Source organism: Pongo abelii, chromosome 4 (assembly GCF_028885655.2).
Source record: "Pongo abelii isolate AG06213 chromosome 4, NHGRI_mPonAbe1-v2.0_pri, whole genome shotgun sequence".
Classification (NCBI taxonomy): Eukaryota; Metazoa; Chordata; class Mammalia; order Primates; family Hominidae; genus Pongo; species Pongo abelii.
Window position 1 is genome coordinate 147,511,225 of NC_071989.2, and position 26,816 is coordinate 147,538,040.

At 44.4% G+C, this 26,816-nt stretch overlaps 1 protein-coding gene across 6 annotated transcripts in view; it reads right to left on the reverse strand.

The window, feature by feature from the left end:
• Nucleotides 1-26,816, reverse strand: part of SIL1 (SIL1 nucleotide exchange factor) — a 326,909-nt gene that overhangs the window by 187,785 nt on the left and 112,308 nt on the right. For 2 of the 6 annotated variants that reach the window (XM_054556610.2, XM_054556608.2), the window contains one exon: nucleotides 10,725-10,829. The exons of the other annotated variants lie outside the window; for them this stretch is intronic. The gene's annotated coding sequence lies outside the window, so the exon portion shown is untranslated. The remainder of the gene's footprint in view (nucleotides 1-10,724; nucleotides 10,830-26,816) is intronic. 6 annotated transcript variants of the gene reach the window in all.

Genomic DNA, 26,816 nt, shown 5'->3' on the forward strand with positions numbered 1-26,816 from the left:
TTATTCAGCTGCAAAAAGGAATGAAGTTCTGATACATGCTACAATATGAATGAAACCTTAAAACACTATTCTAAGTGAAATAAGCCAGACACATAAAGGACAAATATTGCTGGGTGTGGTGGCTCACTAAAGTGGGAGGATAGCTTGAGCCCTGGGGTTTGAGGCCAGCCTTGGCAACACAGAGAGAGACCTCTGTTTCTTAAAAAATAAATAAAAAAAAAAGAGGCATCATAATGACAAATTTTATGCTTTGTGTGTGTGTATATATGTATATAAGTGTGTGACTGTGTGTGGGTATGTATACGTATATGAGAGTGTGTTGTGTGTGTGTTTTGGTAGAGATGGGGTCTCACTATGTTGCCCAGGGCAGTCTCAAACTTCTGGGGTCAAGTGATTGCCCCACCTTGGCCTCCCAAAGTGCTGCGATTACAGCCATGAGCTGCTGTGCCCAGCCTTATGCTGTATATATTTTATCACACTAAAAAATTAAAAAACAATGTAAGATTGCCCATGAGTTAGAAATTGTTGAAACTGGACATTGGGTACATGAATACATTATATTGCTTTCTTCTAAAAATTTAAGAAGGCCAGGAATGGTGGCTCACACCTATAATCCCAACACTTTAGGAGGCCAAGGTGAGACAATCACTTGAGCCCAGGAGTTCAAGACCAGCCTGGGCAACAAAGTGAGACCCTGTCTCTACAAAAAATTTTAAAAATCAGCCAGGCATGGAAGCACGCACCTGTGGTCCCAGGTATTCAGGAGGCTGAGGTGGGAGAATCATTTGAGCCCTGGAGGTGGAGGCTGCAATTAGTCACGATGGCACCACTGTACTCTAGCCTGGGTGACAGGGTGTACTCTGTTTCAAAAAATGTTTAATAAAATAAAAATAATAAAAATAAACTTAAGAAAGAAAAAAAGGATCTTTTCTGTAGTTTTTTGGTAAATATTCTTTGTCAAGGTAAAATCCCCTTCTTTGCCTAAACTGCTAAGAGGTTTTATCATGAATGTGTGTTAAATTTTATCAAGTGTGTTTTCTACCTCTAAGATTATCATATAGTTTTACCTTTAACCTATTAATGTGGCTAATTTTATGTATAGATTTTCTAATATGAAACCACCCTTGAATTATTGGGATAAGCTCAATTTGGTCAGATAATCACTTTTATTTTCTGTTGGATTTTATTTGCCGTATTTTGTTGATTCTCTATGTACTCCCATAATTCTCTGTGCAACTATCATAAGATCCACAAAACTGTACTGTAAATATGAATTGCCTGAGTACATGGACTCCTTCCTCATCCACTGTTTAATCCCTAGTTAGGTCTAACACACAGCAAGTACTCAATAAAGGTATGGCTGATGAACAAATAGGTGAATAAATGGGTGAGTGGACAGACGAACAGATAAGCAGATAAACACCTTAATCCAGAAGAGTGTCACTTGCCCTGGCAGGAGTACAGAGCAGCTCTTTTCAGGCAGGGAGACTTCCCAAGGGGTTTCCAACCACTCCAAAGAGGTATCTAATCTGTCTGTGGACAACTCAGTTTGTGTGCAGATCTGTAAGCTGAACCCTACCCTGAGACACTCATCTCACCACTTACCCTCATCAACAACACTCTACAGATCAGTGACTGCCTTCACCAACAAGATACAGCCCTGGTATCACAGCACACCACACAGCTTAGATCCTATGCTGGGGTTGAGGGGAAATGTGGCTTCAAACTCAGTGTTCCTCCCAGTTTCAGAGTTTATTCCCAACAATCAAAATGGCCTCATCCCAACCCTGATTGGCACAGCAAGAGTCCATCCCATTAACAATTCACTGCCTCAGCACTACAGAGGAGGAGAGCAATCAGCAAGAGAAACAGATGAATTATTTCAGCAGCTGTAAATTATGTGTTCTCTCTTCCCCTCCTCCAAGCCCATGTTCAACTGTGCCCCACGCCTCCACACTGAACTTGGGTCTGTCAAGTATCTATGTCAACTGCAGTAACCAAAGTTAAGTTCAAGAAGCAATATTAAAAAGCACTAATTAGCTGATATTTAAATAACTGTGTTTAATGTCAACAAAATCACACTTTAAACATCCCCTAGTCTATTAGTTGCTTAATTAAATTCCTTAAGATCCTTGGACACTAGCACAGAGCACGCTGCCCTGGGGAGCCATTCCCAGGCCCTGGCTTTGGCAGGCTGTGGAAGGGGAGGAGCCCATATCCCTGGGGAAGTGCCAGGAGAGCCCTGGTTTTCTTCTAGGGTCTCCTAATGAGGTGGCTTCTCTTCACAGCTCTGCTGGTCTCCATAGGGCAGCAAGAACATGACAAATAAATACATTCTGAGCATGGAGAAGTGCCAAACCAGACTACAATTTATTTTTTAAAGTGCATTTAAAAAAAAAAAAAAGCACACATAAACCCAAGAGAGTTACTTTTCCCATCTGGTATCTGTTCTCCTTAAGAGTGGTATATCACGAAACATTCAGGCACGTGTACAGGGGGTACACAATAGGATTTGTGACAGCAGGTAGGGTCAGGGGGCCCTGCAAGATGCCACCAACCAAATCCCAGCCTGCCAAGAGTCATCAGCCTGCAACTGACAGGGGTACAGCTCAGCCAATAGCAGTGTCCTAGGCTGGAACTTGCAAAGGGACTCTGGGTTCCAGTGGGTGAGCTTCTGATAGGGATGCCAGTGGGACCCCAGGAAGTCTCTCCTGCCACAGTAGGCTCCATGGGCATGGCTTGCCAGCCAGCCTTCTCACCAAACCAGATTTGCTATAAGGGGATGACATGCCAGCTACCTGCCCAGGTAAACATATCCTGGAAACAGGCTGTCTCACTAACTGCCTCCAGGCAGAGCACATTCAGCCAAGGATCAGTAAGCATTAGGAGTCTACATTTTGGGCAGCAGATGCTCCGAACCCAATCCCACTGGGTCATGAATAAGAAAACATCATTTTAAGAGCAACAAGGGTGTGAGAGAGGCCAAGTGGCTGTCCCTTGCCTCACTCTTACAACAAGGGCTCCAGTTCTTTCTAGTTTTCTTACAGAACTACCAACTCACCTCTCAGTAAGTCTTACTTTTTTGTCTCTATCACTCAGCCCCTTCCTACACCTTCTATTTTGCCTAAAGGGCTTGCCCTTCTGCAAAGTAGGAGGCAATTCTTTCCAATTATTCCATCCTGTCTCTCACTGCTCAGGGATTCCTCTTATGGCAGCTCTCCTTAAAACAGCCACCGCAGCCCCTGGTAATGCCAGCGGAAAACACTGGGTAGAAGAAGCTTGGTTAATATCACAGACTCTCACCCTGGAATGCAACCACTCCCATTAACAACTAGGCACAAACCCTGGCCTCGGAGAAGCCAGATGCTTGGGTTGTAGCTCACAAAACTGTGAAGAGCACCCAGGAAAAAAAAAAAAAAAAAAGAAACTATGCTGCCCAGGCACATTGTTCACTTTACTACTTGTGGTTACACACCCACGCCAAAGCCATTTCAACCCCAGGTGAGCAGTTAACAGTCACGCCAATCTGGAAAAATATATTTTTGCAAAAACGTTTTTCACTCTCCCATACAGGAAAGCTACCAAAAGAGCAAATATTTGTGCTCTATGAAAAGATGAATAAACCCATACTGCCTACTAGGGACCATACATCAAGTTGCCACCCCAAACACATCCAAACAGAAGATTATTCATCCTTCCACACATATTTGTTTGAGACCTGCTGCAATCCAGACATGTGCCAGGTGCTGCAGATACAAATAGGGGTCCTGTCCTCCAGGAGCTTCCACACAGGCAATGGAGATAGATTGACAACACACACTCTTAAGGAGAACAGATACCAGATGGGAAAATCGGCAATTACAGCAAACACTGAGTTGAAAAGAGCCCTGACAGAGATGACTCTGAGGCAGAAGAGAACAGACGTCTCATTCAGGAGATGGGGTCAGGGAGGACTTCCTAGAAGAGGTGAGCTTTGATGATTAAAAGGGGAAAAGGAATTACAGAAACAAAGACAATAAGAAAGGCATCCTAGGCAGGACAAGAGTGGTTTTTTAAAGGCCTGGAGGCATGAAACTAGGAACATGCATTAATTTCAACAATATATGCTGGAGCAAAGGGCTTATGGGGAGCAGCATGATGATATGCAAGACCTCTTTGCCAGACAGGTTAGATAGAGTTCAAACACATAGCTCACTGCACTGTCTTAGCAAATCTCCCCTTTTTAGAACTTCTCCGTGGTGAATGAGAGATAAGAGAAGGGAGAAGGAAGCCTGCTATAAGCCTGCAACTTGGATAACAGAGTCACCACAGTTTGTGACCTCTGATTATGAATTCATTCCTGGCAGCTCAGTGGTTTGTTAGCTCTTGCAAACTCTCAACTTCTATTTCACTTAATAGAAGGAGCCAGTAAACAGAATTTGATGTTGGACTGTATTATCTACCCATAGTGGCCTAAACCCCAGCGGATAACTTCAACAGAAAAGCAGCCTGAGATTTTAGGTAGTCTTCCTGCCATCTCTTCTGGGTGATATGCCTGCTGTACTCTCCTCTTGTATGTTCCAAACTGAAGAAGTCCAAAGCTCAGCTCCTGCTCTTCCCTCCACATGTCTCATCCTCCTCCAGGACTGCCTAGTTCTACTGCACACGCTGGAAACCCAAGACCTCTCAATCCCTCCTCTCCCTTCCCTGTCTTCTATCCCCTACTCAGCCATCATCAACTATTGTCAATTTTATCTACTAAATATGTCCCTCCCCCTATGCTCCTGTTCTCATGCCCAAATTGCTATAGCCACTCCCCACTTCTCAGGTAGGAGCAACCCTCGCAAGCTGTCAATGAGGCCAGACTGAAGCAGAGCAGGAAAATGAGGAAGCCAGAGGCACATGGATTTGACGAATCTCTCATTTGCTCAACTCAGGGTTTCTGGAATACCCAATATCCAGTCTCCTGAACCCCTCCTAAAGGCTCTCAATGAAAGCCACTTTCTTCTTCAGTTGAAGAGAGGCACTCAGGGAGCCTATTCAATAGCAGTAACAAGCTAGAACGTGGGCTGCAGGGAAGGTCTGGTGCTGGCATGAGTCCTCTGGAAATGTCAACACTTTGGGAGCCTAGCCCAAAGCCAGGCCTTCAATTATGGGAATTATATCCCAGGCAAGGCAAGCTTGGCTCCCCACAGCCCCACCACTCACAGCGCACGGAGACATACTACACAGCCCCTGAGTTGAAGAGCCTTCATCCCTACTCCCTCTGCCACCCTCCCTTGCCATAAGGAAAACCATTTGATGAAAGCAGGTAGAAGGCAGCAATTTTCAGGAGGAGGATGTTGGTATTGATAATACCTTGAACATTTTCCAAAATAAAGGACAAAATAGGTATTGAAGAAGAAGGAGAGATCTGACCATGCCTCCCAGCCTCAACTCAATGGAAACCTTCCCTTTACCCCATTCTCAACCATTGGCCCCCACACCAGCCTAGAAGGAAAAAATATATGTTGAATGAACGAACAAATGAATGAAGAAATGAATAAATAGACTGAGGACAGAGGAAGGGGGCAACAGGAGAAAAAGAAGACCCTGCTCAAAACTCTCCTTTTCATTCATTCAGATATCTCCAAGCACCTACTGTGTACTAGTGCAAGGTGCTGGGAACACACAGGCATGCATCAACTGTGAAAGAGAAGAATGATTGGGGAGAAAAACACACTCTATCTCTCTGGAATGGTGTCTTTCCAAATGCTACTTTAACAACACCTCCTGTTTTTCTGACATTAAAGCCATGCCAAACAGCATACATGCAAACAAAAACTTCACATTTTATTGTATCCAGTACTGTGGGGCCTTGTGGTTTCTTTTCTAAGGAAAAACTCGTCATTCATCTCCTTGATTAAAAATTTATCTAATTTGGCTTTCATTTAGGTAGGTACAAGGGGAAAACACAGATTCACAGGGAGAACTTGCCCAGCAACAGGACTGTGATGAGCTCCCGCAACTGCACAGTTGGGTCCCAACCCACCACCAAGGAAAGAAAATTAAAAAGCTCAGAACGTGGAGTATAAGCTCTAGCCAAAAGGAATTATCTTCCCACAAGCATTTCTGTCGGATTTTTGGTTAACGGAAAAGAAAACTTTCAAAAGAGAAGGAAAGGAAACCCCAAGGATATTTAACATATAACTTAGAATTTCTATATTTTTCAAATTCCCTTGCAGGGAGAAAAGGCAAAGAAGTCTTTATTTCTCAATCCTACTTTTCAAAACTTTTCCGATTGATATAACATTGTCATAAAAAATTTCAATTTGTAGAGGGCATGGAGCAGAGGAAGGTGCAGTGGCTGAGGAATTTTAAGCTGCTGCAAAGAGACTCTGAGGTGAGAGCAGGCAGAGCTGCAGCAGAGGTGGGAGCAGCAGCCCTGAACACCACGGGCTTGGCAATGGTGCCTTGGGCCATGAGTCTAAGATCAAACACCAGGGACTCAGGCCTGCGCAGGCCACGCTCTCCACACGATTCTTCAGGTTCCTATGCTCAGACAGTGATTTGGAGTAAATGGTCAGGCTTTAATGCAACGTCAAAGTATCCTGGGGTAAAAGATCAGCAAATTACAAGTATACATCTTGATTAAATGTTTATTTAGAATGTAGAGGGATTGGCCAGGCACAGTGGCTCACACCTGTAATCCCAGCACTTCAGGAGGCCGAGGCGGGTGGATTGCCTGAGGTCAGGAGTTCGAGACCAGCCTGGCCAACATGGTGAAACCCCACCTCTACTAAAAATACAAAAATTAGCCGGGCATGGTGGAGGGTGCCTGTAATCCCAGCTACTCAGCAGGCTGAGGCAGGAGAATCCCTTGAACCCAGGAGGCAGAGGTTGCAGTGAGCCGAGATCATGCCACTGCACTCCAGCCTGGGTGATAGAGTGAGACAATATCTCGGAAAAAAAAAAAAAAAAAGAATGTAGAGGGATTACTCTATAGCCAGAGCATGAATCGCACCCTATCCTTCCCTGCTTGAAACCATTCAATGGTTTTCTAGGACCCTCAGAATAAAGGCCAAATTCCATACTCGCAACCTGTCACCATCCAGCCCTGATCAATATCAGCAGCTTCATCTCTTTCCTCTCCCTGCCTAGAGTTGGTCTTTTTTTTTTTTTGAGATGGAGTTTTGCTCTTGTTGCCCAGGCTAGATGAGTGCAATGGCACGATCTCAGCTCACCGCAACCTCTGCCTCCCGGGTTTAAGGTATTCTCCTGCCTCAGCCTCCCAAGTAGCTGGGATTACAGGCATATGCCACCACGCCCGGCTAATTTTGTATTTTTAGTAGAGACGGGGTTTCTCCATGTTGGTCAGGCTGGTCTCGAACTCCTGACATTAGGTGATCCGCCCCCCTCCCCCTTGGCCTCCCAAAGTGCTGGGATTACAGGCATGAGCCACTGCACCTGGCCTAGAGTTGGTCTTATACAACATTTCTTACAATGCTGAAGACATCTCGTCTCCCACCTCCAGGCTTTTGCACGTGTCATTCCCTCTGCTTGGAATGCCATTTCTCCTCCTCTTTATCTGACAAATTCCTACTCATCCTAAAGGCTACAGCTTAAAAGACACTTCCACTTTGAGGCCTTCCCCAACCCTCCCCCCTACAGCAAATTCAGTGCTGCCAGAGCACCTGTACTTCTCTGATCATAGCATTATTATACTTTCTTATATAGTTGTCCTTCTCCCCTTCCAGACCTTAACCATTGCAAGGACAGAGACCATGTTCATTCTGCCTAACTAGCCCAAGACTTGAGACAAAAGAGATGTTTAATAAATTATTGAGATGATTTAGAGTCTCTGTTAGACTCACTTCTCAGTTCTATCCTGGTTCACCCCCTAAGCCAGTTACACGCTTGCCACCACAACACCCACTTGCCTCCACAGAGCCCTCACATTTCTGTCCTTAGTGGATGGCTCACTGAGGCCTTGACCTTAAGCATGTTCATCAGCTATCTGTTGCAGCATTTGCTATCTGATGGACACAGTGTTAAGTAACTGAGATACAAAGGTGACTACGCTCCCCCTCCTGCCTTCTAAGAGGAAAAAAAGGGGCATATAAACAAATAATCACCACATAGTATGACAAGTGTCATAGCAGTGAGATATCGGAATGTAGGTGTTGTTAAACCATTTTTCCCAGTTCTCCTCTTTCCACAGTACCCCAAGCTAACTGCACACTGTCCTTCCTCATTCTCACAGACAGAAATCCTTCCAGTGCTCTTTCCCCGAGTGTCCAGCCCAGACCCGACTTCTCCAAGCTGGACTCCCATTCTGTTCCAGGTTAATTCAAATTCTTTCTGGCTTCTGCTTTCTCGCCTTCTTCAGTTCTTTTCTCAGGCATCTCACATACCTCCCTGCCTCTTTTCTCATCTTGAGCCAACTTGTCCAAACTAGTATTTCTCCATCTCCTCTCTCAACTGTCTTGGATGACAACTTGGCATTTATAAGACACCTGCATTTACACAAAATGTACATAACAGTCTCTGTCTATAATGAAGAAGGGACTGAGCCAAAATATCAGGTAAAAAAAAGGCAAAATAAACCTTCATCAACAAAGTTTTCTCCTTCTACTGCTTCCTCTTACAGATCCAAGTGCTAGGGCATCATGGCCCTCAGAAGATGTTCCCAATTCTGTTACATTTCCAGTGAGGTTACAGTGCCCTTTACTCACTAACGCCCAGGCAGTGACCCTCTGGCCTGCCCTTTCAGTCTCTCTGAATGCTAAGGCCACTCTATCCAGCCATGTGCTCATTTAATCAACATGTTCTGAGCACCCCTGTGAGCCAAGAGCCATGTCTACCACAATGCTGTGCACGCTCTGTACATAACACATGCTTGATTAATGTCTGTGACTGAATCACTGATAAGAAGGAAACCAGGTGAGCCTCTCCTGCCCCTTGCCCAGGAATACCCCAGTGTAAAAAATATTTTGCAATATAGCTGAGGTCAGAATCCCCACCCCGAAAGCCTCTTATTCATCTAAGCCTAGACCAGGGAGACCTTTACTCCAGCTAAGGAGATGCTGACACAGCCCTCACATCACCAAGCCAAGTTAGCCAGAGAAACCAGTGTTGTAAAACACTTTTTAATCAAGTGACTTGTCTCCTGTTAGTGTAGATTTAAGGGAAATTTTTCTCAAGGAACCACAAATAAATGGAGAGGAAGAAAAGAACAGAAACTAATGAACATAGTAATTATCCCCCAAAGTTGCAAATCAGAACAATTCTTCACCTGAAGACAAGTACGAAAAACAAGAGTAAAATGCTTCAGGGATGTGTTTGTGAAACAGCAAGTAAAAGAAGAGATAAAATGTATTTACAGTACCTCACTGGGGATACGTATCTTTTGGCTGATAGCTAACAGATACTAAATACCACTGTAAAAATAATATTCTTCTATCCTTCATTATGCAGTTATAGTTATCCACAGGAAAGCAGGAACATAAACTATTTTGAATGGTAATTAGGAATAATTTCAGAGTTCAAGTTTATTCTTAGATTTCTGGGCACAAGTAGGTATGAGCTGGGTTAGGCCCACTGTATTAGCCTGCTCAGGCTGCTCTAACAAAATACCACAGACTGGTGGCTTCAACAACGGACAATTTTCTCACAATTCTGAAGGCCAGAAGTCCAAGATCAAGGTTCCAGCTGAAGACTCTCATCTGAGCTTGCAGATGGCTGCCCTCTTGCCATGTCTTCACATGGCCTTTCCTCAGTGTACGCACACACATACACAGAGCAAGAGAGAGAGAGACAGAGAGAACGAGCTCTCGAGCTCTCTTTAATCTCTTCTTATGGAGACACTAATCCTATGGGATCACGGCCCAACCCTGATGACTTCAGTAGGGTGACGTACTTCTTTACACCTTAGCCTTACGTACTTCTTTACACCAAATACAGCCACACTTGGGATTAGGACTTCAACATATGAATTTTGGGAGACACAAGCATTCAGTCATTAATACCCCCTAAAGGGAGAGACCTGTTCCCCCAAAGACCAGCCCATGCACTGATAAAAGAAAACAGAAGACTGGTTAAGAGGGTGGCCTTGGGGATACCTGCAGACCATAGCAGGTGACAGCCAAGGACTCCAGGGCATAGGAGGCCAAGGCAGGCATGAGGGGGAACTGTCCCAGGTCAAATAAACTTTTTTTTTTTTTTTTAGACAGTCTTACTCTGTTGCCCAGGCTGGAGTGCAGTGGCGTGATCTGGGCTCACTGCAACCTCTGCCTCCCAGGTTCAAGCGATTTTCCCACCTCAGCCTCCCAAATAGCTGGGATTACAGGCACACACCACCACGCCTGGCTAATTTTTGATTTTCAGTAGAGACGGGGTTTCTCCATGTTGGCCAGGCTGGTCTTGAACTACTGCCAGGTCAAACTCTTAAGGAATTATCCTCTCCCTTTCACAGAAGATGACTAAATAATAGTAATATAAAATATATGTTTAGGTAATAATAATGCTTTCTGGATACCAGGCATCAACTACATACCTGGCACATTTCCAAGTGCTTAGCAGGCAAGATTTCATTTAAATCTCATGGCAATTCAATACAGAATATTTGATAATCATTTTTATTTTACAGATAAGAAAATAAGTTCACATTGATGAAAGTCACTTGCCCAAGGTAACCCAGTATGGTAGGCAGAAAAATAACATCCCAAAGATATCAGGTCCTAATCCCTAGAACCTATAAATATTACCTTATTAAAAAAAGAAGAAGCCAGGTGTGGTCACTCACACCTGTAATCCCAGCTACTTGGAAGGCTGTGGCAGAAGGATCCCTTGAGCCCAGGAGTTGAGTCTAGCTGAGGGAGGGAATAAGAAAAAAAAAGGATCTTTGCAGATGTTTTTACATTAAGGAACTTAAAATAATTATCCTGGATTACCAGCATAGGCCCTAAATCACAAATGTCTTTATAGGAAAGAGGCTGAGGGAGATTTGACAGAGACACAGAAAAGAAGGTGATTGAGATTTGTAGACATTGGCCTTGAAGACAGGAGTAATGTGCCCACAAGCCAAGGAATGCTGTTAGCCACCAGAAGCTAGAAGCAGCAAGGAAGAACAGATTTTGCCCTACAAGGTATAGAGGGAGCACAGCCCTGCCAATACCTTAACTTCGGCCCAGTGACACTGATTTCAGACTTCTGGCCTCCAAAACCATGAAAGGATAAATCTCTTGTTTTAAGCCACCAAGTTTGTGTTCATCTGTTACAGTAGCCATGTGAAACTAACACACCCAGCTAGCCAGACTCTAACCTGGGTCCTGTGACTCCAGGCCAGCACTCTTGAGCCCTGTGCCTTGCTCCTTTTCTATACACAGCCTCCCCAAGCCAGACTTGTCCACTCTCTGCTGGGTGACCCTGCCAAGAATTGAAGCAATCAGCACTGACAGCTCCTCTGCTGCAAAGCCTTCTGATGAGCCTCTTCTTTCTCCCATCAACATCACAGCAAAAGCTTATCAGAGACTGATTTATCATCTTGATGTTCTAATTATCAGGTATGGAGAGAAATAGTCCAGAATCTATCATCCGCAAGAGAAAGTAAATCAAACTGTCTAACAAAGGTTTTCATCTAATTTTTTGTTTGTACTTGTTTTTCCAATCACTGAGAAGTTCCTAACCTTTGTTGCTCTGCTCCATCCTGCCCACAATTTCTCCTTTCCCACAGAGACATGTTTGGAAGGTATCAGACCACGAGTAACTCAGTTTCCTCTCTGCCCCCTTAGAAGGACTGCTATTCACCACTTTGACTTCCCAGGAACACCAAGAGAAGGAGTGAGCCACCTGAGTCCTTCTCTGGAAGTTTTCAGGATGAGTGTTGGTGTGAGCAGGCTGGCCCAGAGGTGCCTCAAGTTAACCAATTCTGGAATTAACAAGCAAGCTAATAAATATGTTGTCAGGACAAAGGTAAAGCAACCCAAAATGCACTTTTTGAACCTATTCTGACAAGTGTGGTTCAGCTTTATTTATTTTATGACACTTCAAAATGCAGGTGGAGAAACACAGCAGTAGGTTTTGTAAAAATAATGATGTCTTGGTAACAGAGGACACTGTGGCTGCTGTGGCTATGAAATCTTTGCAGAGGAGCCAGTAGAACCAGTTTGGGGTTCCTGGGAGAAAAATCAGTTTGGTGGAATAGCAGAGGAAGACTTGGAATTTACTAATGTAGTACAACAATAGTTAATTCATTAAAGTACCCAGAGTTCTACTTTTCTTTTTGCTAGATGCTTTTCCTCTCCCTCAACCCCATGTCTTCTTTCAATCCTTCAAGGTTATTCTAGCAACTCTCTACCTTCTTTTGTCAAGAAGGTTCAATCTGATTTTTCATCAGTATCCCAAAACAATTATAGCTAACATTTAGAGAGTTGCAAAACTGTGTTCACAACAATCCTTCGTCATAGGAACCATTATTATTCCCCTATTACTGATGAGGTAGCTGAGATCAAAGAGGTTAGGCCACCTTCCCAAAGTCAGAGAGCTAATCAATGGCAGAGCCAGAATTAGAAAGCAGGTCTGACTCCAAAGCCCAAGATCTTAACTACAATATCAAACTGCCTGCCTCCAAATGACACCAAATGAATGGGGGAAGGTTACTAGTGTCAGCTAGAGAAGAACTAAAGGAGACAAATTACACATCTTTGGGTGAGCCTCTGAAGTGCTCAGAAAGACTCACAAAAATATTCTTAGAATTCTGTCTAGAAAATTTCTTCCATTCCTGCATTCTCAGAGAGAATCATCTTGAAAATGCAGTTAGTCCCTAAGAATCCTTGTGGGAGGCAAATGGATCTAGAAATGACAGCAAGCTTACCCCTTCCCCAGATGAATCAAACCCCTCGGATTTAGCAGTACCTGAAGGGAGCCCACCCCTGCTCCCTCCACCTGCCTGATCTCAGCAGGCTGTCACCAGCAAGATCCTCATTCATCCCACCATGAGGGAAATAATGGGAGAGTTCCCCAGTGTGGGGGGGAAAACCAAAAAGTAATGTAAAAAGAAAACGACTAAGAAGAGAACAAAGCTCTCTCAGTTAATGGCAGATGAGAAAAAAAGGTAAAATAATTTTTTAAAAAAAGAAAAGAACAAAGCTCAAGCTCCTATTTATTATGTATCTGCAGGTTCTAATTTTTTAAGCTTCTTAAGATATTCTGGCTCCAAATTAGTTTTCTTTGCTTAGTCCTAGTTATTGCTTTAGCTCTCTTCAAATGGGCCCCTAAAGATGTTGAAAAAATGTAACTGAAAGGTTAAATAAATAAAGCTGAACCACACTTGTCAGAATAGGTTCAAAAAGTGCATTTTGGGTTGCTTTACCTTTGTCCTGACAATGTGTTTATTGCTCTGAAATGCTATTTTGTAACTTTATAGGATATTACCCCAGAACTAATCATGGTAAAGAATTTCCCATTCCCCCTGGCAACAGGGCTAATGGAGGCTACAGGGGACAAGGGGAAAGAAAGATGGTACTAAAAGAGAGAGAGGAAAAAAAAAAAAAAAAAGGCCCCATCTCCTCATTTAGCAGCACATGCACAAAACAGTTTCCCAAATTCTACCCAAATCACTAGGCTAATACTGATGCCATCCAATTCCAAAGCAACATGTCACACATGACACTGTCCTTTCTGATGGAAGAAAGGCCAGCAGGATGCGAGGAGGTAAAGAATTGGGGCAGCAAAGAGAGGGGATGGAGAAGAAATATAAACCATAAATTAGGGCCGGAAGCCCTGCTGCTTCTCCTGCCAGGAGCTGGCAAGGAAGGACTGAATCAAGTTTCTGAAACGTAAGACCATGAAAGGGGATGTTAAAATAAATTGAGAGAAAACGGGAAAAGATCAGAGGAGAGAAGAAGAGTCTTATTGCACCAGGTTTGCAATTTGTCTGCTTTCTGAGCTGAAGCTCTGAGTACCAGATTTTTTAAGATTTATTTTAAGAGCTTTGAGGCTTCTTGGGGAAAAAAAAATCACTAATTGTACCTCTTTCAAAGTTTCCAGAATTTTGCTGCAATGGAGGGTATTTGCATGAAGCAGGACAAGTTCCTCTTAGAGAAGTGCCTATTCTTTATAACACAGTTGTGCTTGTGTGTGTGTGCATGTGTAAGAGGAGAGAGACCTTTCCCCCACAGTAGTATATTAGTCCATCAGGTGCACAGGTGAAGAATACAGAGGCTGATCCACTAAATTCTTGTGAACACAAAGGTTGGCAACTGATTTTGAAGTTCTTACTCAGGATTTAAGAAAGAAGAGGAAATCAATGCAAGTCGAAATAAAAAGAGATGCAAGTATGTTTACTTTCTAAACAAAACAAAAACCCTCAACCTAAAAAAAAAATTCCTTTTAAAGGCAGCCTCATTAGGCATCACAGAAGTGCAGGCCATTACCATCCCTGAAGGTCAAGAGCATCTCAAGTTTGGGGACTCCGGCTGAGGTACCATTACATGACACAGAATCACAAATAACAGTCACAGTGGGGTGGGAGAGCCTAATGGTGCATTTTACCCATCCCAATCACATTTCCACAATCACACACACACACACACACACAAGTTATAGCCTGGAGGAGTAGAAGAGATGGAGCCTAACATATTACCTACAACCCTAGCCAGAAGACAGCTGTGAAAACTTCCTAAAGAAAACACTGCTTTGAAGAACTGCAGAAACAACACAGGGGCCAGGAAACAGAGCAAGTGAAAAAAGATTAAAGGAATGAAGATCATCATTTAGCACAGAAAAGACTGAAAAGGGGCAGTAAAAGAAGTGAGAGGAGCCTTAATAATGATTTTTGAGCCCAAAGTTGATTGAGAGAGCCACTCTACCAAAAAGCTGTTCTACCAAAAAGCTATCTTCTGGTAACTACTAGAACCTTCAAATCCCTGTCTTGCTGGCTTATAGCTGAAATGCTTGCATAAAAAATGGAGCGAGGCCAGGCGTGGTGGCTCATGCCTATAATCCCAGCACTTTGGGAGGCCGAGGCAGGCAGACCACCTGAGGTTAGGAGTTGGAGACCAGCCTAACATGGTGAAACCCCGTCTCAAAATGCAAAATTAGCTGGGCGTGGTGGCACACGCCTGTAGTCCCAGCTACTCAGGAGGCTGAGACAGGAGAATTGCTTGAACCCAGGAGGTGGAGGTTGCAGTGAGCCAAGATCATGCCACAGCACTCCAGCCTGGGAAACAGAGCAAGACTCCATCACAAAAAAAAAAAAAAAAAGGGTGGGGGCAGCAAGAGTTTCACTAAAAGGGGACTTCTACATAAGTTTAAACATAAAGACTATTCCAAAAGGATAGGGGATAGTCAGTAACTAAAGCAAGTTAATAGTAACAAGAATAACAGGCTGGGCGCAGTGGCTCATGCCTGTAATCCCAGCAATTTGGGAGGCCGAGGCGGGTGGATCACCTGAGGTCAGGAGTTCGAGACCAGCCTGACCAACATGGTGAAACCTCGTCTCCACTAAAAACACAAAATTAGCTGGGCATGGTGGCGCATGCCTGTAATTCCAGCTACTCAGGAGGCTGAGGCAGGAGAATCGCTTGAACCTGGGAGGCAGAGGTTGCGATGAACGGACATCGCACCATTGCACTCCAGCCTGGGCAACAAGAGTGAAACTCTGGCTCAAAAAAAAGAATAACCAAATACCCTCAGTCAGCCACAAGGCCAAGTCTTTAAATAAGGGAAATGAAGGAGAAAGCTAACAAGCAGGCTGTCCAATATCCTTCATTTGAGAGCCTTATAGTGAAGAGTAGACAATATCTAAGTCAGGTTAAAGGTAACCATGTGCTTTGAGAAAAGGAAAAGGAGAAGCCAGCTTCAGGTGGGAAAAAGGAGCCCTAGACATGAGTAGAGACCAGTATCTGCAGGGCTACAGTTCTCAACACACGAAGAATTGTTTTTAGGAAAGCTAATGAACGTCTGTTGGCTAACCCTGTTCTAGACACTCTCTCTTTCTCATATCTATCCCTGGGATTTTATTATCTTAAGAACCAGGTCTTTGAGCACCAATAACATTTAGGACTCAAACATTTTCAAAAGTGACCAGAGTCCCACATCTTCCTTACTCCCAGGAGCTTGGAGCACTTCCCTAGAAAAGCAAAGAATTAGAATTGCTGACCAGGCGCGGTGGCTCATGCCTATAATCCCACCACTTTGGGAGGCTGAGGTGGGCAGATTGAGTCCAGGAGTTCGAGACCAGACTGGGCAACATGGCAAAACCCCATCTCTACTAAAAACACAAAAATTAGCTGGGCATGGTAGCATGCTCCCGTAGTCCCTACTACTTGGGAGGCTGAGGTGGGAGGATCATCTGAGGCTGGGAAGTGGTCGTTGCAGTGAGCCAAGATCATGCCACTGCACTCCAGCCTGGGCAACAGAGAGAGACTCTGTCTCAAAAAAAAAAAAATTAGGATTGCCTAGGCCTTACCAGGTGGGCACACCAGCACTGAGCAGTCCCCCTACAGTCTCTACAGCTCCCAAACGTACAGGCCCTATGAAAGGAGAACAGTTACACTGGCCAATATTTGCCGTGAAAAACCAGGCCACTACCAGAAAGAGAAGCACTATCCCCTCTGACCTCTCCATGTCTCAGCCTGCCACCCACTCACATTCTGTGAATTTGTTTCTATCCGGCCATTGTCAATTCCTGTCTAATGACCTTATCTAAGAACTTAGGGAGTACTACAAAAAATGTCAGTAAAAAATCAGAGTGAGATCAATTTGCTATTCCTGGTGAGCTTTTGTGTTTGTTTTATTCCAAACCAATTCACTAAAGCTTGCTTCCTTATGACAGAAATCCTAAAAATCAATGCTCAAAGCCTAGCAACCACAAACTCCCCTTTCCAATAACAAAATGCTAGGAAGAAAGAGAGCCACACAAAATGAAGGAAGGGGAAAATGGCCTCTCCACAGACTGTTCCAATTAATGGGAGTGGAGGAGCACAATAGTTAATGAACAAGAAAGAAAATCATCTTGATTACATTTATTTAAGGAACAAAGCAGTAGGAATGTGAATACCTGTGTACCCAGGTTCAGTGTAATAAAAGAACACATTCTCGTTCACAGCTCATTCATTCAACAAATGTTGTTTGATCATCTACTATATGCCAGGTACCTTTCCTAGGACTGGGAATACAGCTGTGAATGTGACAAACAGATCTCGTCCCTATTCTCATGAAACTTACGTTCTAGTGGAGGGAAAACAGAGTCAACAAGAAGCAGAAAAGCAAGAAAAATATCAAGTGGTTAAGTTATGGTGACTTAAGTAGTCACTTTATACCAGATAAAAGGAAGAGCCTTTCTTGTAAGTAACAGCAGAACTGAGCTGAGAATGACAAAGAGCTCATCTAATGAAGATGAGAGAAAAATATTCTAGGCAGAGGGTACAGGTGGAGCAAAGGCCCTCTGTTTAAGAAGCAGAAAGTAAGTTACTGTGTCCAGACACAGAAGGCAAGCAGAAGGGAGGTTAGGAGATAAAAGCTGCCAAGGAAGGCAGGCAGGGATGGGAATATGAAAGGCCTTATAACCAGGGTAAGGAGTTTGGAGTTGATTCTAAGTATGATGGTGAGCCCAAAGGGTGTCAGGCAGCAAGGTGACGTGCTCCTTAAGAAATTGAGGGAAACTGATAACTGATTCCAAGATGGAAACTGACTTTTCAGAAAAGTTATCTAACCACAGAAATTTAAAAGTTTAATTTCCCAAAAGAAATGCTTCACTGTTTTGTTTTTTGGTTTTTCGGTTTTTTCTTTTGTGGAGACAAGGTATCGCTCTGTCACCCAGGCTGGAGTCAAGTGGCGCCATCTCATCTCATTGCAACCTCCGCCTCCCGGGTTCAAGCGATTCTCCTGCCTCTGCCTCCTGAGTAGCTGGGATTACAGGTGCCCACCACCACGCCTGGCTATTTTTTGTGTTTTTGGTAGAGATGGGGTTTCACCATATTGGTCAGGCTGGTGTTGAACTCCTGGGCTCAAGTGATCTGCCCGCCTCGGCCTCCCAAAATGCTGGGATTACAGGCATGAGCCAATGTGCCTGGCTGCTTCACTATTTTTTAACTTATCAGTTATTAAATATGCACTAAGTGAAGGGCACTGTACTAAATGTATTAAATATTGGGTTGGTGCAAAAGTAATTGTGGTTTTTGCCATTTAAAACTGCAATTATTTCATCCTCATCCAGCACTGTAAGTAGATATTATCATCTCACCTATAATTCCTATAATTCACGCCTATAATTCCAGCACTTTGGGAGGCTGAGGCGGGCGGATCACTTGAGGCCAAGAGTTCAAGACCAGCCTGGCCAACAGGGTGAAACCCAGTCTCTACTAAAAATACAAACATTAGCTGGGTATGGTGACGTAAGCCTACAATCCCAGCTACTCGGGAGGCTGAGGCACAAGAATAGCTTGAGCCCAGGAGACAGAGGTTGCAGTAAGACAAGATCGTGCCACTGCACTCCAGCCTGGGCAACAAGAGAATGTCTCAAAAAAAAAAAAAAAAAGATATTATCATCTTCATTTTACAGATAAAGTAACCAAAGTCCAGACAGGAGGGGAAATAACTTGCCAAAGGCCACGCAACATGTACATGGCACACAGCCAGGACGGGACTCCAGGTCTCTCTGACTCAAAAGAGCCAGTGCACCAAGCTACTTTCTCTAATGACCTCATCCCTTCCCTCACAAGAGGGAAGAGAAAAAACAGTTCTTTCTGGTTACTACTCAAAGCTTCTGCCATTGCCTTCTCTCTACTTGAAGGAGCTGCTCATCTTCCCCAGTAAGGGACACAGATTGAGGCCTGACTCCAAATACCTTCTCCAAGAACCTTCCCTAACAAGGCAAACCCAACTCCACTGTCCCTATGTCGTTAGTCAGCCTCTCTCAGCCCCTAGGGTCGGGCCCATGGGTTCTGTCCCTAATGAAACTTGAGCTCTTTAAAGGCATTACAATCTTCACCATTCATTGAGCACCTACCATGTGCCAAGCACATGACCTCCATTATTTCATTTCATCCTAACTGCCCCAGGAGGTGGGTATCAGTACACACTTATTCAGATGAAGAAACTAAGTCACAGAAGTAATAAGAACAAAGTCCAAAAGCTAGTAAGGAAGAGGATTCTGGGAAGATGGTAGAGTAGAAAGCACTGAGGACTAAACTCTGATTTTATCTTGCCCAAATTCCTATCTAAAAGGTCTGGGGAGTCATGTCCTACAAACCGTAAATTCTCATCAGATGGGTTTTATTTAACCATGTATATTGCGACTTACTTTCCAATCTGACTCTGGCATAACAAGGAAGAAAATAAAAGTATTTTACCCCAAAACATGTTTCTCTGCCATATCTTGAAATGGCCCTGCAAAGCGATCCCTTGTGGGAAAAATCCACATATTCTATAGAGAATCCCCTACCCCCTTGTTTTCCTTTCTTCCTTCCTTCCTTTCCAGATCCAGGAGATAATCAACTAAGAGTCAGGCATTCTTTTAGGTCCGATAAGAAACATTTTACAACCTGCTCTCTCTGAAGTGTGCAACCTGAGAGCTTCCTCTGCACAATAAAACTTGGTCTCCACAATCCTTTATGTTAACCTAAACATTTCCTTTCTATTGATCCCAGGTCTTCAGATAAACTCAACCGTCAAACAGAAAATGTTTAAATTTACCTATAGCTTGGAAGCCCCCGCTTTGAGTTGTCCCACCTTTCTGAACCAAACCAACGTATTTCTTGTTTGTTTGTTTTTTGAGATGGAGTTTCGTTCTTGTTGCCCAAGCTGGAGCACAAAGGCGTGATCTCGGCTCACTACAACCTCCACCTCCCAGGTTCAAGCAATTCTCACGCCTCAGCCTCCCGAGTAGCTGGGATTACAAGCACATGCCACCACACCTGGCTAATTTTTTGTATTTTTAGTAGAAACGGGGTTTCACCATGTTAGCCAGGCTGGTCTTGAACTCCTGACCTCAGGTGATCCGCCCACCTCAGCCTCCCAAATTGCTGGGATTACAGGCCAAACCAATGTCTGTCTTTTTTATTATTTTTATTTATTTATTTTTTTGAGACGGGGTCTCACCCTGTCACCAGGCTGGAGTGCAGTGACGCGATCTCGGCTCACTGCAACCTCCGCTTCCTAGGTTAAGCGATTCTCCTGCCTCAGCCTCCTGAGTAGCTGGGACTACAGGTGCATGCCCACCATGCCCGGCTAATTTTTTTTTATTATTTTTTAGTAGAGACAGAGTTTCACCGTGTTAGCCAGGATGGTCTCGATCTCCTGACCCCGTGATCCGCCCACCTACGCCTCCCAAAGTGCTAGGATTACAGGCCTGAGCCACCACGCCCGGCCTGTATTTCTTAAATGTATTTGATTGATGTCTTGTGCCTCCCTGAAATATATAAAACCAAGCTGTACCCCGACCACCTTGGGCATATGTTCTCAGGACCTCCTGAGGGCTATGTCATGGGCCATGGTCACTCATATTTGGCTCAGAATAAATCTCTAAAAAATATTTTACAGAGTCTAACTCTTCGTCAACAGCACAGAAATCTGTCTCCCTAACTAGACAACAACTGCACCGACAGAATTTGTCTGATATAAATCAGAGTCATGTGCTGCACATTTCAGTCAACAACAGACCACTTATGCGACACTGGTCTCATAAGATGACAATGGAGCTGAAACATTCCTATCACCTAGTATTTACTATAATATACTTTTTATTGCTATTTTAGAGGGTATTCATTTTACTTATTTTTTAAGAGGGGCCAGGCACAGTGGCTCATGCCTGCAATCCCAGAGCTTTAGAAGGTCAAGGCAGGAGGATCCCTTGAGGCCACAAGTTCAAGATCAGCCTGAGCAATACAGCAAGATCCTGTCCTTACAAAAAATACAAAAATAGGCGTGGTGATGCATACCTGTAGTCTCAGCTACTTGGAAGGCTGAGGCAGGAGGATTGCTTGAGCCAAGGAATTTGGGGTTGCAGTGGGCTATCATCATGCCATTGCACTACAGCCTGGGCAAGGAGTGACTTTTTTTTCTTTTTCCTGAGACAGGATCTCATTCCCATAGCCCAGGCTGGAGTGTGGTGGCATGATAGCAGCTCACTGGAGCCTCAACTTTCCAGGCTCAGGTGATTTTCCCACCTCATCCTCCCAAGTAACGGGGACTACAAGCACACACCAGCACACCTGGCAATGTTTTTGGGTTTTTTTTTTTTTTTTTTTTTTGAGACAGAGTCTCGCTCTGTCGCCCAGGCTGGAGTGCAGTGGTGCAATCTCGGCTCACTGCAAGCTCTGCCTCCTGGGTGCATGCCATTCTCCTGCCTCAGCCTCCCAAGTAGCTGGTACTACAGGCGCCCGCCACCACGCCCGGCTAATTCTTTTTTTGTATTTTTAGTAGAGACGGGGTTTCACCGTGTTACCCAGGATGGTCTCGATCTCCTGACCTTGTGATCCACCCACCTCAGCCTCCCAAAGTGCTGAGATTACAGGCGTGAGCCACCGCGCCCGGCCTTTGTCTTGTATTTTTAGTAGAGACTACTAACATGGTTTCGCCATGTTGCCCAGGCTGATCTTGAACTCCTGGGCTCAAGTAACCCCCCCGCCTCAGCCTCCCAAAGTGCTGAAATTATAGGCGTGAGCCACAGTACCCAGCCAAGGAGTGGCTTTAAAAGAAAAACAAAGTTAACTGTATACCAGCCTCAAGCAGGTCTTTCCAGAAGAAGGCACTATTATCACAGGAAATGACAGTTCCAAGTGTGTGACTGCCCCTGAAGACCTTCCAGTGGGACTAAATGTGGAGACAGAACATATAAGATGCAATATCATGACATCAACAACTGAAAGGGGTGAGAAATGGAGCTGTTGAAGAAGCAGAGTTTTGTATGCTGTTGAAGTTAAGCTATTATAAATTCAAATTACAGTGTTATAACTTCAGGATGTTAAATGTAATGCCCATGGCAACCACACAGAAAATAGCTAAAGAATATACACCAAAAAAAATGAGGGCCGGGTGTAGTGGCTCAAGCCTGTAATACCAGCACTTTGGAGACCAAGGCAGGCAGATCACTTGAGGTCAGGAGTTTGAGACCAGCCTGGCCAACATGGTGAAACCCCATCTCTACTAAAAATACAAAAATTAGTTGGGGGTGATGACATGAGCCTATAATCCCAGCTACTCAGGAGGCTGAGGCAGGAGAACTGCTTGAACCCAGGAGGCAGAGATTGCAGTGAGCCAAGATCATGCTACTGCACTCCAGCCTGGGCAACAGAGTGAGACGCTGTTTTAAAAAATAAACAAAAATAAATAAATAAATAAATAAATAAATAAATAAATAAATACCTAAAACTTACACGGGACACAGCAAAAGCAATACTAAAGGAGAAATTTATAACTATAATGTTTACATTAAAAAACAGGAAAGATCAGCCAGGCGCAGAGGCTCACGCCTGTAATCCCAGCACTTTGAGAGGCCAAGGCGGGCAGATCACAAGGTCAGGAGATCGAGACCATCCTGGCTAACATAGTGAAACCCCGTCTCTACTAAAAATACAAAAAAAATAATAATTAGCCGGGCATGGTGGGCAGGCACCTGTAGTCCCAGCTACTCAGGAGACTGAGGCAGGAGAATGGCGTGAACCCAGGAGGCGGAGCTTGCAGTGGGCTGAGATTGCACCACTGTACTCCAGCCTGGGTGACAGAGTAAGACTCTGTCTCAAAAAATAAAAGAAAAAAAAACAGGAAAGATCACAGACGACAACCTAACTTTACAATTTAAGGAACTGAAAAAAGAAATGCAAACTAAACCCAAAGCTAGCAGAAGAAAGAAAATAATAAAGATCAGAGCTAAGATCAATGAGATAGAGAATAGAAAAATAATAGAAAAAAATCAACAAACCTAAAAGGTGGTTATGCAAAAAAGATCAACAAAATTGACAAACCTTTACCTAGATGGACTTTTTTAAAAGAGGCTAGGCACAGTGGCTCACATCTATAATCCTAGCACTTTGGAAGGCCAAGATAGGATTGCTTAAGCACAAGAGTTCAAGACTAGTCTGGGCAATATGGCAAGATCCCATCTCTACAAAAAATTTTAAAATTAGCCAGGCATGGTGGAAGGTGCCTGTGGTCCCAACTACTTGGGAGGCTGAGGCAGAAGGATCACTTGAGCCCAGGAGGTCATGACTACGCCACCAAACTCCAGCCTGGGCAACAGGGTGAGACCCTGTCTCAAAAAGGAAAAAGAGAGAGAGGACTCAAATTACTAAAATCAGAAATCAAAGTTGGGCCAAGTATGGTGGCACATGCCTGTAGTACCAGGTACTCAGGAGAATCCTTTGAGCCCAGGAGTTTGAGACCAGCCTGGGCAGTACAGCAAGACCCCATTTCAAAAAAAACCAAAAAAGACTGCAGGGTGAAGTGGCTCATGCCTGTAATCCCACCACTTTGGGAGGCCGAGGCAGGCAGATCACCTGAGGTCAGGAGTTCAAGACCAGCCTGGCCAACATGGCAAAACCCCGTCTCTGCTAAAAATACAAAAATTAGCCAGGCATAATGTTATGTGCCTGTAATCCCAGCTACTCAGGAGGCTGAGCCAGGAGAATCACTTGAACATGGGGAAGCAGAGGTTGCAGTGAAGCGACATCATGTCACTGCACTCCAGCCTGGATGACAGAGTAAGACTGTGTCTCAAAAAAAAAAAAAAAAAAAAAGAATAAAAGAAAAAAATAATGAAAGTGGAGATATTACCACTGATTCTACAGAAATGAAAAGGATTATAAGAGCATACTAGGCCAGGCACAGTGGCTCACACCTGTAATCCCAGAACTTTGTGAGGCCAAGGCAGGCGGATCATCTGAGGTCTGGAGTTGGAGACCAGCCTGGCCAACATGGCAAAACCCCATCTCTACTAAAAAATACAAAAATTAGCTGGCATGGTGGCACGCGCCTGTAGTCCCAGTTACTCAGGAGGCTGAGGCAGGAGAATTGCTTGAAGCCGGGAGGCAGAGGTTGCAGTGAGCAAGATCGCACCACTGCACTCCAGCCTGGGCAACAAGAGCGAAGCTCCATCTCAAAAAAAAAAAAAAAAAAAAAAAAAAGAATGTACTATGAGCAGGTGTACACCAACAAGCTTGATAACCTAGATATGGACAAATTCATAGAACCAAAATCTACCAAGACTGAATCACAAACAAATAGAAATTCTGAATAGACAGACCTGTAACTAGCAAGCCAACTGAACCAGTAATCAAAAATCTCCCAACAAAGCAAAGCCCTAGACCTGATGGCTTCACCAAACATTTAAAGAACTAACATCAATCCTTCTCAAACTTTTCCAAAACATCGAAGAGGAAGGAATACTCCCTAATTTATTCTCTGAGGCCAGCGTTACTCAGATACCAAAGCCAGACAAACACTACAAGAAAACTACAGACCGGCCAGGAGCGGTGGCTCACGCCTGTAATCCCGGCACTTTGGGAGGCCAAGGCAGGCAGATCACCTGAGGTCAGGACTTCAAGACCAGCCTGGGCAACATGGTGAAACCCCGTCTCTACTAAAAATACAAAAATCAACTGAGTGTGGTGGCGCATGCCTGTGATCCCAGCTACTCAGGAGGCTGAGGCATGAGAATCATTTGAACCCGTGAGGTGGAGGTTGCAGTGAGCCATGATCTTGCCATCGCATGATCTGGGCAACAGAGCGAGACTCAGTCTCAAAAAGAAAAAGAAAACTACAGCCCTGTTTCTCTTATGACCTTTTTTGTGAGATAGTGTCTTACTCTGTGGCCCAGGCTAGAGTGCAGTGCCACAATCACAGCTCACTGCAGTCTCAAACCCCTGGTCTCAAGCAATCCTCCCACATCAGCCTCCCAAAGTGCTGGGATTACAAGCATGAGCCACTGCACCCTGACTCTTTGCCACTTCATAAGAAGGTGGCCTTTCTTTCAGTTTCCAATAACATGTTCCTAATTTCCATCTGAGGCACCATCAGAAGGGCCTTTACCATCCAGATTTCTATCTACATTCTGATCAAGACCACTTAGATAATCTCTAAGAAGACAGAGGCTTTCTCTACAGCTCTCTTCTGAACCTTCATCAGAATTACCCTTAAGGCTCCTTTCATGACAATGCACCTCAAAACTCCTCTAGCCTTCTACCCATTACCCAGTTCCAAAGCTGCTTCCACATTTTAGGTATCTGTTATAGCAGCACCCTGCTTCTCAGAACCAATTTCTTAGTCCACTCAGGCTGCTATAAAATAAAAATATTTTAGACTGGATAATTTATATATAACAGAAATTTATTGCTAACAATTCTAAAGGCTTGGAAGTCCAAGAACAAGATGCCAACAGATTCGATGTCGGGTGAGGGATCTCTGCTTCATAGACGGCACCTTCTTACTGGGTCCTCACATGCAGAAGAGGCAAGGAAGCTCCTCGGGCCTCTTTTATAAGGGCACTAATCCTATTCATGAGGGTGGAGCCCTCATGACCTAATCACCTCCCAGAGGAACCACCTCGAGGGTTAGGTTTCAACATACGAATTTGGAGGGGACACACATTCAGACCATGGCACTATCATTATTCCCCATTTAGAGCTGAGAAAATTAATGGGCGGGAAAGTGAAGTAAATAGTCCAAGGTCACAGAGCTTCCAAGTGGAGAAGCTGAGATTCTTTTTTTTTTTTTTTTTTTTTGAGACACAGTCTCGCTCTGTCACCCAGGCTGGAGTGCAGTGGTGCAAGCTTCGCTCACTGCAAGCTCCGCTTTCTGGGTTCATGCCATTCTCCTGCCTCAGCCTCCCGAGTAGCTGGAACTACAGGCGCCCGCCACCACAGCCGGCTAATTTTTTGTATTTTTAGTAGAGACAGGGTTTCACCATGTTAGCCGGGATGGTCTCGATCTCCTGACCTCAGGTGATCTGCCTGCCTCGGCCTCCCAAAGTGCTGGGATTATAGGCGTGAGCCACCAAACCTGGCCTTTATTTTATTTATTTATTTATTTATTTATTTATTTATTTATTTATTTGAGACTGGCTCTGTCACCCAGGCTGGAGTGCAGTGGCACCATCTCGGCTCACTGCAACCTCCGCCTCCTGGTTTCAAGTGATTCTGCTGTCTCAGCCTCCTGAGTAGCTGGGATTACAGGCACACACCACCGTACCTGGCTAATTTTTGTATTTTTAGTAGAGATGAGGTTTCACCATGTTGGTCAGGCTGGTTTCGAACTCCTGATCTCGTGATCCACCTGCCTTGGCCTCCCAAAGTGCTGGGATTACAGGCATGAGCCACCGCGCCCAGCCGAGAAGCTGAGATTCTAACTAAAGTCAGCCCCAGTCCAAGGGCCAAGCTCCTAACCACTATGCAGCATGGCCTTCCAGATGAATAAGTGAAAGGAGTAGTGGGCAAGGCCACAGTATCACTAAAGAGTCTGGTCTAGGGTCTATACCCGCCCACCATGCACTTAACACTTGGTCTGGCAGCACATAACTCTGACCCAGTTTTCTTTATGCCACAGGCAACTCCTGTACCTCAGTTTTCCTGGCCACACAGTGGGAGGAACAACTCCAGCCCATTTCCGGCCCTCCAGACATTGGTTGCCGCCAAGAGAGAACATGTGCACATCTACATCAACCAGAACTGAATGTTACACAAACCACAGGTGCTGGCTTTGCTAACTTGGCACATCACATCTCTGGTAGTTGCCAATGTCAGTGGCTTAAGTGGTCCAAGGTGAAGGGGGTAGCCCTTACCCAGTAGTGACAGCCAAGAGAGGGATGGTGACACAGCAGGTTACAAAGGACTCTGTAGCTGTCAGCCGTTAACATGTGACAA